Source organism: Diadema setosum, chromosome 16 (assembly GCF_964275005.1).
Source record: "Diadema setosum chromosome 16, eeDiaSeto1, whole genome shotgun sequence".
Taxonomy (NCBI): Eukaryota; Metazoa; Echinodermata; class Echinoidea; order Diadematoida; family Diadematidae; genus Diadema; species Diadema setosum.
Window position 1 is genome coordinate 25,489,924 of NC_092700.1, and position 13,104 is coordinate 25,503,027.

The window sequence follows — 13,104 nt, forward strand, 5'->3', positions numbered from 1 at the left end:
GAGAATGGCATAATGATTAAATGCAAGCGAGCGAAGTGAGTGAGCTTAGAATTTTTGACATTTTACAGTCCCAAAAACTGTCGTTTGTGGCTTTTTTTTTCGCTTTGGAAATTAAGGGGGCGCACAGAGCGAAAACCACTGGCAATTACTGGCAGCAGCATCAGGAGAATGGCATAATAATGAATGCGAGCGAGCGAAGCGAGCGAGCTTCAAAATTTTGACATTTTACAGTCCAAAAACTGCCGTTTGTAGCTATATTTTTCGCTTTGGAAATTAAGGGGGGCGCACCGGGCGAAAACTGCTGGCAATTATTGGCAGCAAAATCAATAGAATAGAATAATGATCAAAATATAATGCGAGCGAGCGAGGCGAGCGAGCTTCAAAATTTTGACATTTTACACTCCAAAGACTGCCGTTTGTCGCTGTATTTTTTTTTTTTCGCTTTGGAAATTAAGGGGGGGGCACACCGGGCGCAACTGCCGGCAATTACTGGCAGCAACATCAGGAGAATGGAATAATGATTTAATGCGAGCGAGCGAAGCGAGTAAATTAAAAATTTTGACATTTTACAGACCAAAGACTGCCGTTTGTGGCTGTATTTTTTTTTTTTTTTCGCTTTGGAAATTAAGGGGGGCACACCGGGCGCAACTGCCGGCAATTACTGGCAGCAACATCAGGAGAATGGCATAACGATTAAATGCGAGCGAGCGGAGCGAGTGAGCTTGAAAATTTTGATATTTTACAGTCCCCAAAACTGTCCTTTGTGGCTGTAATTTTTCGCTTTGGAAATTAAGGGGGGCGCACCGGGCGAAAATTGCTGGCAATTACTGGCAGCAACATCAGGAGAATGGCATAATGATTAAATGCGAGCGAGCGAAGTGAGTGAGCTTAGAATTTTTGACATTTTACAGTCCCAAAAACTGTCGTTTGTGGCTTTTTTTTCGCTTTGGAAATTAAGGGGACGCACAGAGCGAAAACTACTGGCAATTACTGGCAGCAGCATCAGGAGAATGGCATAATAATGAATGCGAGCGAGCGAGCGAAGCGAGCGAGCTTCAAAATTTTGACATTTTACAGTCCAAAAACTGCCGTTTGTAGCTATATTTTTCGCTTTGGAAATTAAGGGGGGCGCACCGGGCGAAAACTGCTGGCAATTATTGGCAGCAAAATCAATAGAATAGAATAATGATCAAAATATAATGCGAGCGAGCGAGGCGAGCGAGCTTCAAAATTTTGACATTTTACAGTCCAAAGACTGCCGTTTGTCGCTGTATTTTTTTTTTTCGCTTTGGAAATTAAGGGGGGGGGGGCACACCGGGCGCAACTGCCGGCAATTACTGGCAGCAACATCAGGAGAATGGAATAATGATTTAATGCGAGCGAGCGAAGCGAGTAAATTAAACATTTTGACATTTTACAGACCAAAGACTGCCGTTTGTGGCTGTATTTTTTTTTTTCGCTTTGGAAATTAAGGGGGGCACACCGGGCGCAACTGCCGGCAATTACTGGCAGCAACATCAGGAGAATGGCATAACGATTAAATGCGAGCGAGCGGAGCGAGTGAGCTTGAAAATTTTGATATTTTACAGTCCCCAAAACTGTCCTTTATGGCTGTATATATATATGTATATATATATATATATATATTTTTTTTTTTTTTTTTTTTTTTTTTTGGAAATTAAGGGGGGCGCACCGGGCGAAAACTGCTGGCAATTACTGGCAACAACATCAATAGAATGGAATAATGATCAAATGCGAGCGAGCTTCAAATTTTGACATTTTACAGTCCAAAGACTGCCGTCTGTCGCTGTTTTTTTTTTTTTGTTTTTTTTTTTTCGCTTCCGAAATTAAGAGGGGGGGGGCACACCGGGCGAAAACTGCTGGCAATTACTGGCAGCAACATCAGGAGAATGGCATAATGATAAAATGCGAGCGAGCGAAGGGAGTGAACTTAAAAATTTTGACATTTTACAGTCCCCAAAATTGTCGTTTGTGGCTGTTATTTTTTTTTTTTCGCTTTGGAAATTAAGGGGGCGCACCGGGCGCAACTGCTGTCAGTCAGTGGCAGCAACATTAGGAGAACGGCATAGCGGTTAAATGCGAGCGAGCGGAGCGAGCGAGCTTCAAAATTTTTACATTTTACACTCAAAAAACTGCCGTTTGTAGCTATATTTTGCTTTGCTTTTGCTTGTCCCACTTTTATGGGGGAAACATCCCCCCCCCCCCATCGACGCCTCTGCATAATGAGGGTGCTTTTGTTTAAGTGAAAGATGTGCTACACACCCTTTGATAAATTAGGGAAATATACGTCAATGTCAAAAGTGTACAAAGTTTATCGAAAGGGATCCTGTATAGCGCAACTTTTGCATGTTTATGATTGCAATGCAACGATCTGGTGCATAGTTCTGGCGATATTTGGACAATTTTCCATTTAGAAAGTTCGAGATTTGTCCTCATCTCAGGAATTGCTTGGGGGATAAATGATTTGTCTGCTTAAACACTTCCGTAGGGGTGGGGCAAATGCCCCTTTGCCCCCCCCCCCCCCTAGACTCGACGCCAATGATCTTCCCTGGGTATGCCCATAGATGTATCCTGACTGAGTCATCAGTCACTGTCGTTTCTCAGGAATGATTCAGGAAATGGAGGGGGTTCAATTATGGCTATATAGTTTTTGTTATTGTTTTTTTTTTCTTTTCGTACATGTTTTGCAGATGGTCCCCAGTTACTCGCGTCATAGCATGTTTACATGTAGGCCTATACTATTTGACGTTGTCAACGTCTGAGCCCCACCTTACAGTGCATGTCGATTTTACTTTCTTTGCGAGCGAGCGAAGCGAGCGAGCGCTTGAGAAAATTATACATTTTCCTACAAGATAGAATACTGTTCAGCTCTGTTACCTGTCTGAAGGCCGGCGTACAAACGTCATGCAATATGCCAAAATTGATACAATCACATTTCTGCTTCCTCCATTTTTTTTCCTCAAAATTCAGGGGGGGATGATTGTACAGGCCATCCCCCCTCCTCCATTTCAGGGGGGATATATCCCCCCCCCCATCCCCCCTGGGATTTACGCCCATGGGTACGAGGGACGAGCGTCGCTACCTGAGCGCTGAGCCACACCTGCTGAGCAACACCTGCTGGGCCACACCCGCTGACGACCTGCTGTCTACCGGGCACGACGCTGGCGCAGTACCAACTACTAAAGGGGGACATGAACCCGGAACCCAGTGCAGTATAACCAACAGTTACGTGTTTATTCATACTTTGTTTTGTATTTGATATTTTGATATCAAATCTTCAACTTTGTACCAAAACTAAAAACTTGATTATTATTAAAAACATTATATAACTCTACTTGATTTGTTTCGACTTGAATGCTTACGTGTCAAAGTAGCGGAGTAATGACACACACACACACACACACACACACACACACACACACAAAAGAAAAGTTGCTTATGTGACAATTTGGAGGTCCCACCGAGATTCTGCTACTTGCCAGAAAAAAAAAAAAAAGATTAATGAAACTTACATTTGTGACTTGAAATAAGCTTTGTTGCAATGATGACGCTGAATCGAATATTTTTGTATTCCGCTGATACACGTTTATATAGTACACTTGTGCTAAATTTCACATGTTGAACCTGTTGGTTGGGAATCTTGACAGTATTGCCTGTGTGATGATTTTATGTGATTTTGCTGGCCCGGTGTACGCTGTGTATGACATTTACCAAAAGTGTTTCTCCCAAATGGTTACGCCCTTGGTACTTTTGACAAGACATAGATAGGTGGTTCCCATCAGGTAGAGTCAAAGGTCGCTGATTCGACAGCGGGGTGTGTCCCGATTGAGGTGGTGGCCGATGACATCGAACGCGTGAAAAATGAAATTGTTGACAAAGTCGGAATGGCATTCAGTGATTTAGGGGTGATGGTTAATCGCATGCCAGTAGCTTCTGGAAGGTTGATGCCAGGGAGTGTACCTGTAGCAGTGTTGCGTGATACCGGTTGCAATACCTGTGTCGTGAGGGGGGCGTTGGTTAGCAACGAACAGCTGACAGTCGTCATCAGGCGGTATGATTAATTGATGGCACGATCAGACGCTTCCCTGTGGTCAATATAGTAGTTGACTCGCCTTAGTTCGAAGGAGAAGTTGAGGCTTTATGCATGCCTGACTGCTTGAGTGAAGTAGTCATTAGTAATGTGATGGGTGCTCGGGAACCGAGTGATCCCTATTTGTATTGGACTAGGCGTGTTTCTGATCGTGAAGTTGGAACTCCCTCGTCGGAGAATGAGAGTTCAAATGACATTTGCACAGAGTCACCTGCTGAGGGCGCATCGTTAGTTGTTTTGAGGGAGTTGTGGACCGCTGAGAAGTTGGAACCAGAGATGAAGAGCGAGTATGAATATGTTATTGAACTGAGGGATAGGCTTGTCAAGTCATGGCAGATTGTATAAGACACATTGAAATGCTCTGCTAAAAGGTACAAGGGGTATTACGACAGAAAGGCTATGCCCAGAAAGTTGAGTGTCGGAGATGATGTGCTAATCCTACTGCCGACTGTGCAAAACAAGTTGTTAGTGAAGTGGCAAGGTTCCTTCAAGGTTGTAGGGGTAAAGTATGACTACGACTATGTTTTAGATGTCGACGGTGCGGCTAAGACATATCATATCAACCTGTTGAAACGATATTTTAGTCGACCTGTTGACGTGCCAGTTGCTGGCTGCTTTGCGGCTAGTGGTATCGAGAGTGATGAGGAGGATGAGGTTGACGACGTGCTAGATGACGACGATAATGGCCAAAGTAGGTTCCGATTGGGGCTGTGAAATGCCTGGTATGCCTAGTGCTGTACAAAAGGAGTTTGTGGATATGGTTGTGTTAGATCCAGTCTTGGGTGAGGATGAGAGATGTCAGGTGCAGAAAATACTCTGTGAATACCAAGATAAAATTATATTCACCGATATCCCAAAGAAAGACAACTGTATCTGAGTATGAAATCTTGCTGACTACTGATCAACCTGTTCGTTCTCCGCCTCATAGAGTGCAACAAGCTATGGAAAAAAGGAAATTAGCAATGAAATTGACTCCATGCTCAAGTTAGGCGTAGTTGAGCCCTCCAATTCCCCATGCGGTCACCTAACCGTGATAATAAAGAAGCCAGACGGCTCGAATCGGTTTTGTGTAGATTTCATACGCTTGAATAAAGTGACGGTCTTTGATCCCGAACCCATGCCGAACCCCCAAGATTTGTTTGCAACACTATCCAAGAGTAGATACTCCACTAAGTTGGATTTAACGAAGGGGTATTGGCAGATACCAATGAGGGACCAAGACAAAGCCAGGACAGCCTTCTTAACTCCTAAGGGGCAGTTTCAGTTCAAGTTGATGCCGTTCGGACTGGTTACAGCCAGTGCCCAGTTCACAAGAATGATGAGGAAAGTAGGCCTACTAGAGGGAATGCCAAATGTTGTGAGTTACATAGATTACATATTGATTCACACTAGTACTTGGCCAGAACATATGGAGGTGTTGACTGAAGTCTTGCGTAGATTGCGCAATGCTAATCTAGCTGCTAGGCCTTCAAAGTGCACAGTGGGTTCGCAGACTATCGAGTTTCTGGGGCACAAGATAGGAGAGGGTGTGATCTACACTAGTAATAGGCTGCCCCGCAAAGTGATTGATGCTCCCTAGGGCCAGGCCTAAGACAAAGAGGCAGATGAAGTCCTTTCTAGGGCTGTGTGGATTTTACTGGGACTTCATTCCAAATTATGCAGACGTAGCCCTGTCCCAAAGAAATCTGACTTGTAAAGGCAGTCCAGGGAATGTCGAATGGGGGCCGAAAGGGGAAGCTGCATTTGTCAAACTGAAAGCGTGTCTAGCAAGTCCTCCGATCTTGGGGCTGCCTGACTTCTAGAAAACTTTCATGTTGAAGGTCGATGCGTCTGATACTGGTCTCGGCAGTGTCCTCATGCACGAACATGATGGTGAAGTGTTTCCCCTGGCATATGCTAGTAAAAAAAACTTCTTCCTAGGGAACAGAAGTATTCTACAGTGGAAAAGGAGTGCCTTGCTATAGTCTGGGCTGTGAAGAAGTTTGATTACTATCTGTACGGAAGAGTGTTTGAGATCCATACTGACCACAAGCCCCTCACATATCTTCAGACAAAGAAGATGACAAACAAGCGAGTTATGAGGTGGAGTATGTGTCTACAAGAGTATAGGTTCCGTCTGGTGTCTGTGAAGGAGTCAGAAAATATTAAAGGCAGCAGATGTTATGAGTAGGTTGTTGTAAATTGTAATTTTTTTCTTCCTAGATGTGATGGAAGATTCTACACACAATTATTTTCTCACTTCTGTTTCAGCAAACCCCATGCATGATCAGCGAATAGCGATCGTATACACACTTATATTCGCGTTTTAGGTTAATATTATATCATGTAAAACACACAGATTAGTATAACAAGTTGTTATGTGTTAAACCTAAATTAGGTTTATTACAGAATCAAGTTAAGAAAGAAATGTAATAAATGTAGTAGTAAAGGAGTGAGTAGTTATACATTTCGATTTGCAATAGGCAATAATGTATTTGCAATTTGCTGACAGCAGACAGCAGACTCTAAGTTATGATAAACACCGTAATATTTAAAGCTGTATCTGTTTTTTTTTTCTTAAGAACGAAAGAAAAAATAAGTTTCCGGATTATTATGTATAACGTCAGTGAAGACAGTGTTCTTTATAACGAGAATACGCTAATCTGTTATTTGTTGTATTGTAATATATTGGTTCTGGCAATATGCTGATAGAAATATTGTCCGCGGAAAACGGTAACAGATTATGTTCTGAAAATGAATTGGAGCGATAGAAGGAGGTTTAAGTCGATAGATATGTATTGAAAGCGATTTGATATCTGTTTTATTTACTTCAGATTTCTTGAACTTATAAATGAAAGTACGATTCTGAAGTGACACTGTAATACCACTATTTTGTTGAAATCATGTCTTTAAGGCAATTCTATAATTGTTGCCGTGAATATCTGATAGAGGCTTGAGGTAAATTAGTGAACGTTTTAAAGTATATTTGTGACCCGCTACAACAAACGGATCCGAAAGCCGGGGGAGGACAATTTTCTGAAAATTGCATGACATTATTCCCTTACTTTTCTACTTTAATTTCATATATAGCACAAGTCATAAAACTACTTGGTTGCGGAGATATCGATGATTTTGTTAGCGCATGTCAAGTGTTTGAGGATGTCAGAGTTTCGAGAAAAACGCCTTCAAAATTATCCTTCCGACAATATCATGATCAAGGGGAGGCAAGACAGCTTTCACCGCTTGACAATAGAAGGTATGCACCTAGCAACCTCCGCGATGTTCATTCAACCTTAGCGCCAGTGGTCTACGCACGACCAATCAGTAATCAGGATGCCACGCTCTGACCAATAAGATCACTCCCTCGTTGCTAGGGGCTGCGGCGCTAAATCCAAATCTTCGGACACATTTCTGTTACGTTGAAAGTCGGAAAATCATGGCCCAGAAAAACGCTGATTTTTTTTGCCTTTCCTTTGATCATTTAGCTTCGAAATTTCGGTAGATAATAGACAAAACATTAGAGTACGGAATTATGCCCCCCCCCCCCAAAAAAAAAAAAAAGAAATCCGATTGTTTTGACCGATTTTGATGATGTGACTTCAAACTTGAATTTCTCGGCTCAGCCGCCAGCGACTTTAGGATCCTTTTGCTGCAGCAGGTCACGTTTACAGAATCTGTCTGTTTGCTGCGGAAATCAAAGTGACGTGTTATAATGTTCATATGAAGCTTCAGTTTATACACGTTTCTTCACTGCAACTCTGAGAAAGTTTTCCCAGCCATTTCCAAATATACCCTTTGATATATAATGTAGATATAATTGGATCCTCAAGATATATCTTAAAGGTGGGGGATATTGTCAGGAAAGGAATATATTTGTCTTGAGCGCTTATATATCCATTGATTTTGTACAAAAGTTCGTTAGGTCAATGGTGCCTCTGTTGGTTAGGATACCCCAGACATATAAATACAGCATCCGTGAAAGAAAATTAGTTATGTGGATTCAGTAATGCCGAATGACATCATTTGTGTTAGGTTCAGGCGAGTTCATCCGGCTGTGAGGTTAGGTTAATGATATTCAGGAATATAATTAGGTGCTAGGGGAGTCTTAATTTAGTAAGTAGAGATAGTTTGTTTTGTGAGGAGAATTTTCAATGCATACTTCTGTCTGAGCCATATGTTAATTGATTTCAGTAGTTCGTGTATAAGTACTGACGTTAGGGAATATCAGGCAGAGAAACACTTTGGTTAGCACACAAAACACGTCGGTACGGGGCTTGAATCAGCGTCGGCGAGCAGGACTGTTATGCTGGGGCGACTACCGGTACGAGGGACGAGCGTCGCTACCAGAGCGCTGAGCCACACCTGCTGAGCAACACCTGCTGGGCCACACCCGCTGACGACCTGCTGTCTACCGGGCACGACGCTGGCGCAGTACCAACTACTAAAGGTGGGGGGGGGGGGGCATGAACCCGGAACCCAGAGCAGTATAACGAAAAGTTACGTGTTTATTTATACTTTGTTTTGTATTTGATATTTTGATATCAAATCTTTAACTTTGCACCAAAACCAAAAATTCAATTATTATTAAAAACATTGATTTAACTGTACTTGATTTGTTTCGACTTAAATGCTTACGTATCAAAGTAGCGGAGTAAATAACAAAAGATGGTTGCTTATGTGACAAAAGGCCATCTTTTTATTTCCCGAGTTTGCAACTAAGTTTTAAAATCTTTGATTTTAAGACCACCCCCATATATTTTTGTTCCAGAAAGATTCTGTGTATTTTGGCTTATCTAGATAAATTACATATTGAAGAGGGTGATTTTCATGTGCTGTGAAAGAATTGGGGCATGTGGGAGGGTGTATCTTACAAACGTTTTGAACACGCATTTTCTTTAAACAGTAAACCTCACATTGTTGCCAGGCAAAGCTTCATCGAGACTTTCGTGGTGATTTTCAAAATATTTCTCCTCCATTGTGGCGGTGATTAGGGTCTGTATGATATACGAAGCCCAGAAAGTTGAGTGTCGGAGATGATGTGCTAATCCTACTGCCGACTGTGCAAAACAAGTTGTTAGTGAAGTGGCAAGGTTCCTTCAAGGTTGTAGGGGTAAAGTATGACTACGACTATGTTTTAGATGTCGACGGTGCGGCTAAGACATATCATATCAACCTGTTGAAACGATATTTTAGTCGACCTGTTGACGTGCCAGTTGCTGGCTGCTTTGCGGCTAGTGGTATCGAGAGTGATGAGGAGGATGAGGTTGACGACGTGCTAGATGACGACGATAATGGCCAAAGTAGGTTCCGATTGGGGCTGTGAAATGCCTGGTATGCCTAGTGCTGTACAAAAGGAGTTTGTGGATATGGTTGTGTTAGATCCAGTCTTGGGTGAGGATGAGAGATGTCAGGTGCAGAAAATACTCTGTGAATACCAAGATAAAATTATATTCACCGATATCCCAAAGAAAGACAACTGTATCTGAGTATGAAATCTTGCTGACTACTGATCAACCTGTTCGTTCTCCGCCTCATAGAGTGCAACAAGCTATGGAAAAAAGGAAATTAGCAATGAAATTGACTCCATGCTCAAGTTAGGCGTAGTTGAGCCCTCCAATTCCCCATGCGGTCACCTAACCGTGATAATAAAGAAGCCAGACGGCTCGAATCGGTTTTGTGTAGATTTCATACGCTTGAATAAAGTGACGGTCTTTGATCCCGAACCCATGCCGAACCCCCAAGATTTGTTTGCAACACTATCCAAGAGTAGATACTCCACTAAGTTGGATTTAACGAAGGGGTATTGGCAGATACCAATGAGGGACCAAGACAAAGCCAGGACAGCCTTCTTAACTCCTAAGGGGCAGTTTCAGTTCAAGTTGATGCCGTTCGGACTGGTTACAGCCAGTGCCCAGTTCACAAGAATGATGAGGAAAGTAGGCCTACTAGAGGGAATGCCAAATGTTGTGAGTTACATAGATTACATATTGATTCACACTAGTACTTGGCCAGAACATATGGAGGTGTTGACTGAAGTCTTGCGTAGATTGCGCAATGCTAATCTAGCTGCTAGGCCTTCAAAGTGCACAGTGGGTTCGCAGACTATCGAGTTTCTGGGGCACAAGATAGGAGAGGGTGTGATCTACACTAGTAATAGGCTGCCCCGCAAAGTGATTGATGCTCCCTAGGGCCAGGCCTAAGACAAAGAGGCAGATGAAGTCCTTTCTAGGGCTGTGTGGATTTTACTGGGACTTCATTCCAAATTATGCAGACGTAGCCCTGTCCCAAAGAAATCTGACTTGTAAAGGCAGTCCAGGGAATGTCGAATGGGGGCCGAAAGGGGAAGCTGCATTTGTCAAACTGAAAGCGTGTCTAGCAAGTCCTCCGATCTTGGGGCTGCCTGACTTCTAGAAAACTTTCATGTTGAAGGTCGATGCGTCTGATACTGGTCTCGGCAGTGTCCTCATGCACGAACATGATGGTGAAGTGTTTCCCCTGGCATATGCTAGTAAAAAAAACTTCTTCCTAGGGAACAGAAGTATTCTACAGTGGAAAAGGAGTGCCTTGCTATAGTCTGGGCTGTGAAGAAGTTTGATTACTATCTGTACGGAAGAGTGTTTGAGATCCATACTGACCACAAGCCCCTCACATATCTTCAGACAAAGAAGATGACAAACAAGCGAGTTATGAGGTGGAGTATGTGTCTACAAGAGTATAGGTTCCGTCTGGTGTCTGTGAAGGAGTCAGAAAATATTAAAGGCAGCAGATGTTATGAGTAGGTTGTTGTAAATTGTAATTTTTTTCTTCCTAGATGTGATGGAAGATTCTACACACAATTATTTTCTCACTTCTGTTTCAGCAAACCCCATGCATGATCAGCGAATAGCGATCGTATACACACTTATATTCGCGTTTTAGGTTAATATTATATCATGTAAAACACACAGATTAGTATAACAAGTTGTTATGTGTTAAACCTAAATTAGGTTTATTACAGAATCAAGTTAAGAAAGAAATGTAATAAATGTAGTAGTAAAGGAGTGAGTAGTTATACATTTCGATTTGCAATAGGCAATAATGTATTTGCAATTTGCTGACAGCAGACAGCAGACTCTAAGTTATGATAAACACCGTAATATTTAAAGCTGTATCTGTTTTTTTTTTCTTAAGAACGAAAGAAAAAATAAGTTTCCGGATTATTATGTATAACGTCAGTGAAGACAGTGTTCTTTATAACGAGAATACGCTAATCTGTTATTTGTTGTATTGTAATATATTGGTTCTGGCAATATGCTGATAGAAATATTGTCCGCGGAAAACGGTAACAGATTATGTTCTGAAAATGAATTGGAGCGATAGAAGGAGGTTTAAGTCGATAGATATGTATTGAAAGCGATTTGATATCTGTTTTATTTACTTCAGATTTCTTGAACTTATAAATGAAAGTACGATTCTGAAGTGACACTGTAATACCACTATTTTGTTGAAATCATGTCTTTAAGGCAATTCTATAATTGTTGCCGTGAATATCTGATAGAGGCTTGAGGTAAATTAGTGAACGTTTTAAAGTATATTTGTGACCCGCTACAACAAACGGATCCGAAAGCCGGGGGAGGACAATTTTCTGAAAATTGCATGACATTATTCCCTTACTTTTCTACTTTAATTTCATATATAGCACAAGTCATAAAACTACTTGGTTGCGGAGATATCGATGATTTTGTTAGCGCATGTCAAGTGTTTGAGGATGTCAGAGTTTCGAGAAAAACGCCTTCAAAATTATCCTTCCGACAATATCATGATCAAGGGGAGGCAAGACAGCTTTCACCGCTTGACAATAGAAGGTATGCACCTAGCAACCTCCGCGATGTTCATTCAACCTTAGCGCCAGTGGTCTACGCACGACCAATCAGTAATCAGGATGCCACGCTCTGACCAATAAGATCACTCCCTCGTTGCTAGGGGCTGCGGCGCTAAATCCAAATCTTCGGACACATTTCTGTTACGTTGAAAGTCGGAAAATCATGGCCCAGAAAAACGCTGATTTTTTTTGCCTTTCCTTTGATCATTTAGCTTCGAAATTTCGGTAGATAATAGACAAAACATTAGAGTACGGAATTATGCCCCCCCCCCCCAAAAAAAAAAAAAAGAAATCCGATTGTTTTGACCGATTTTGATGATGTGACTTCAAACTTGAATTTCTCGGCTCAGCCGCCAGCGACTTTAGGATCCTTTTGCTGCAGCAGGTCACGTTTACAGAATCTGTCTGTTTGCTGCGGAAATCAAAGTGACGTGTTATAATGTTCATATGAAGCTTCAGTTTATACACGTTTCTTCACTGCAACTCTGAGAAAGTTTTCCCAGCCATTTCCAAATATACCCTTTGATATATAATGTAGATATAATTGGATCCTCAAGATATATCTTAAAGGTGGGGGATATTGTCAGGAAAGGAATATATTTGTCTTGAGCGCTTATATATCCATTGATTTTGTACAAAAGTTCGTTAGGTCAATGGTGCCTCTGTTGGTTAGGATACCCCAGACATATAAATACAGCATCCGTGAAAGAAAATTAGTTATGTGGATTCAGTAATGCCGAATGACATCATTTGTGTTAGGTTCAGGCGAGTTCATCCGGCTGTGAGGTTAGGTTAATGATATTCAGGAATATAATTAGGTGCTAGGGGAGTCTTAATTTAGTAAGTAGAGATAGTTTGTTTTGTGAGGAGAATTTTCAATGCATACTTCTGTCTGAGCCATATGTTAATTGATTTCAGTAGTTCGTGTATAAGTACTGACGTTAGGGAATATCAGGCAGAGAAACACTTTGGTTAGCACACAAAACACGTCGGTACGGGGCTTGAATCAGCGTCGGCGAGCAGGACTGTTATGCTGGGGCGACTACCGGTACGAGGGACGAGCGTCGCTACCAGAGCGCTGAGCCACACCTGCTGAGCAACACCTGCTGGGCCACACCCGCTGACGACCTGCTGTCTACCGGGCACGACGCTG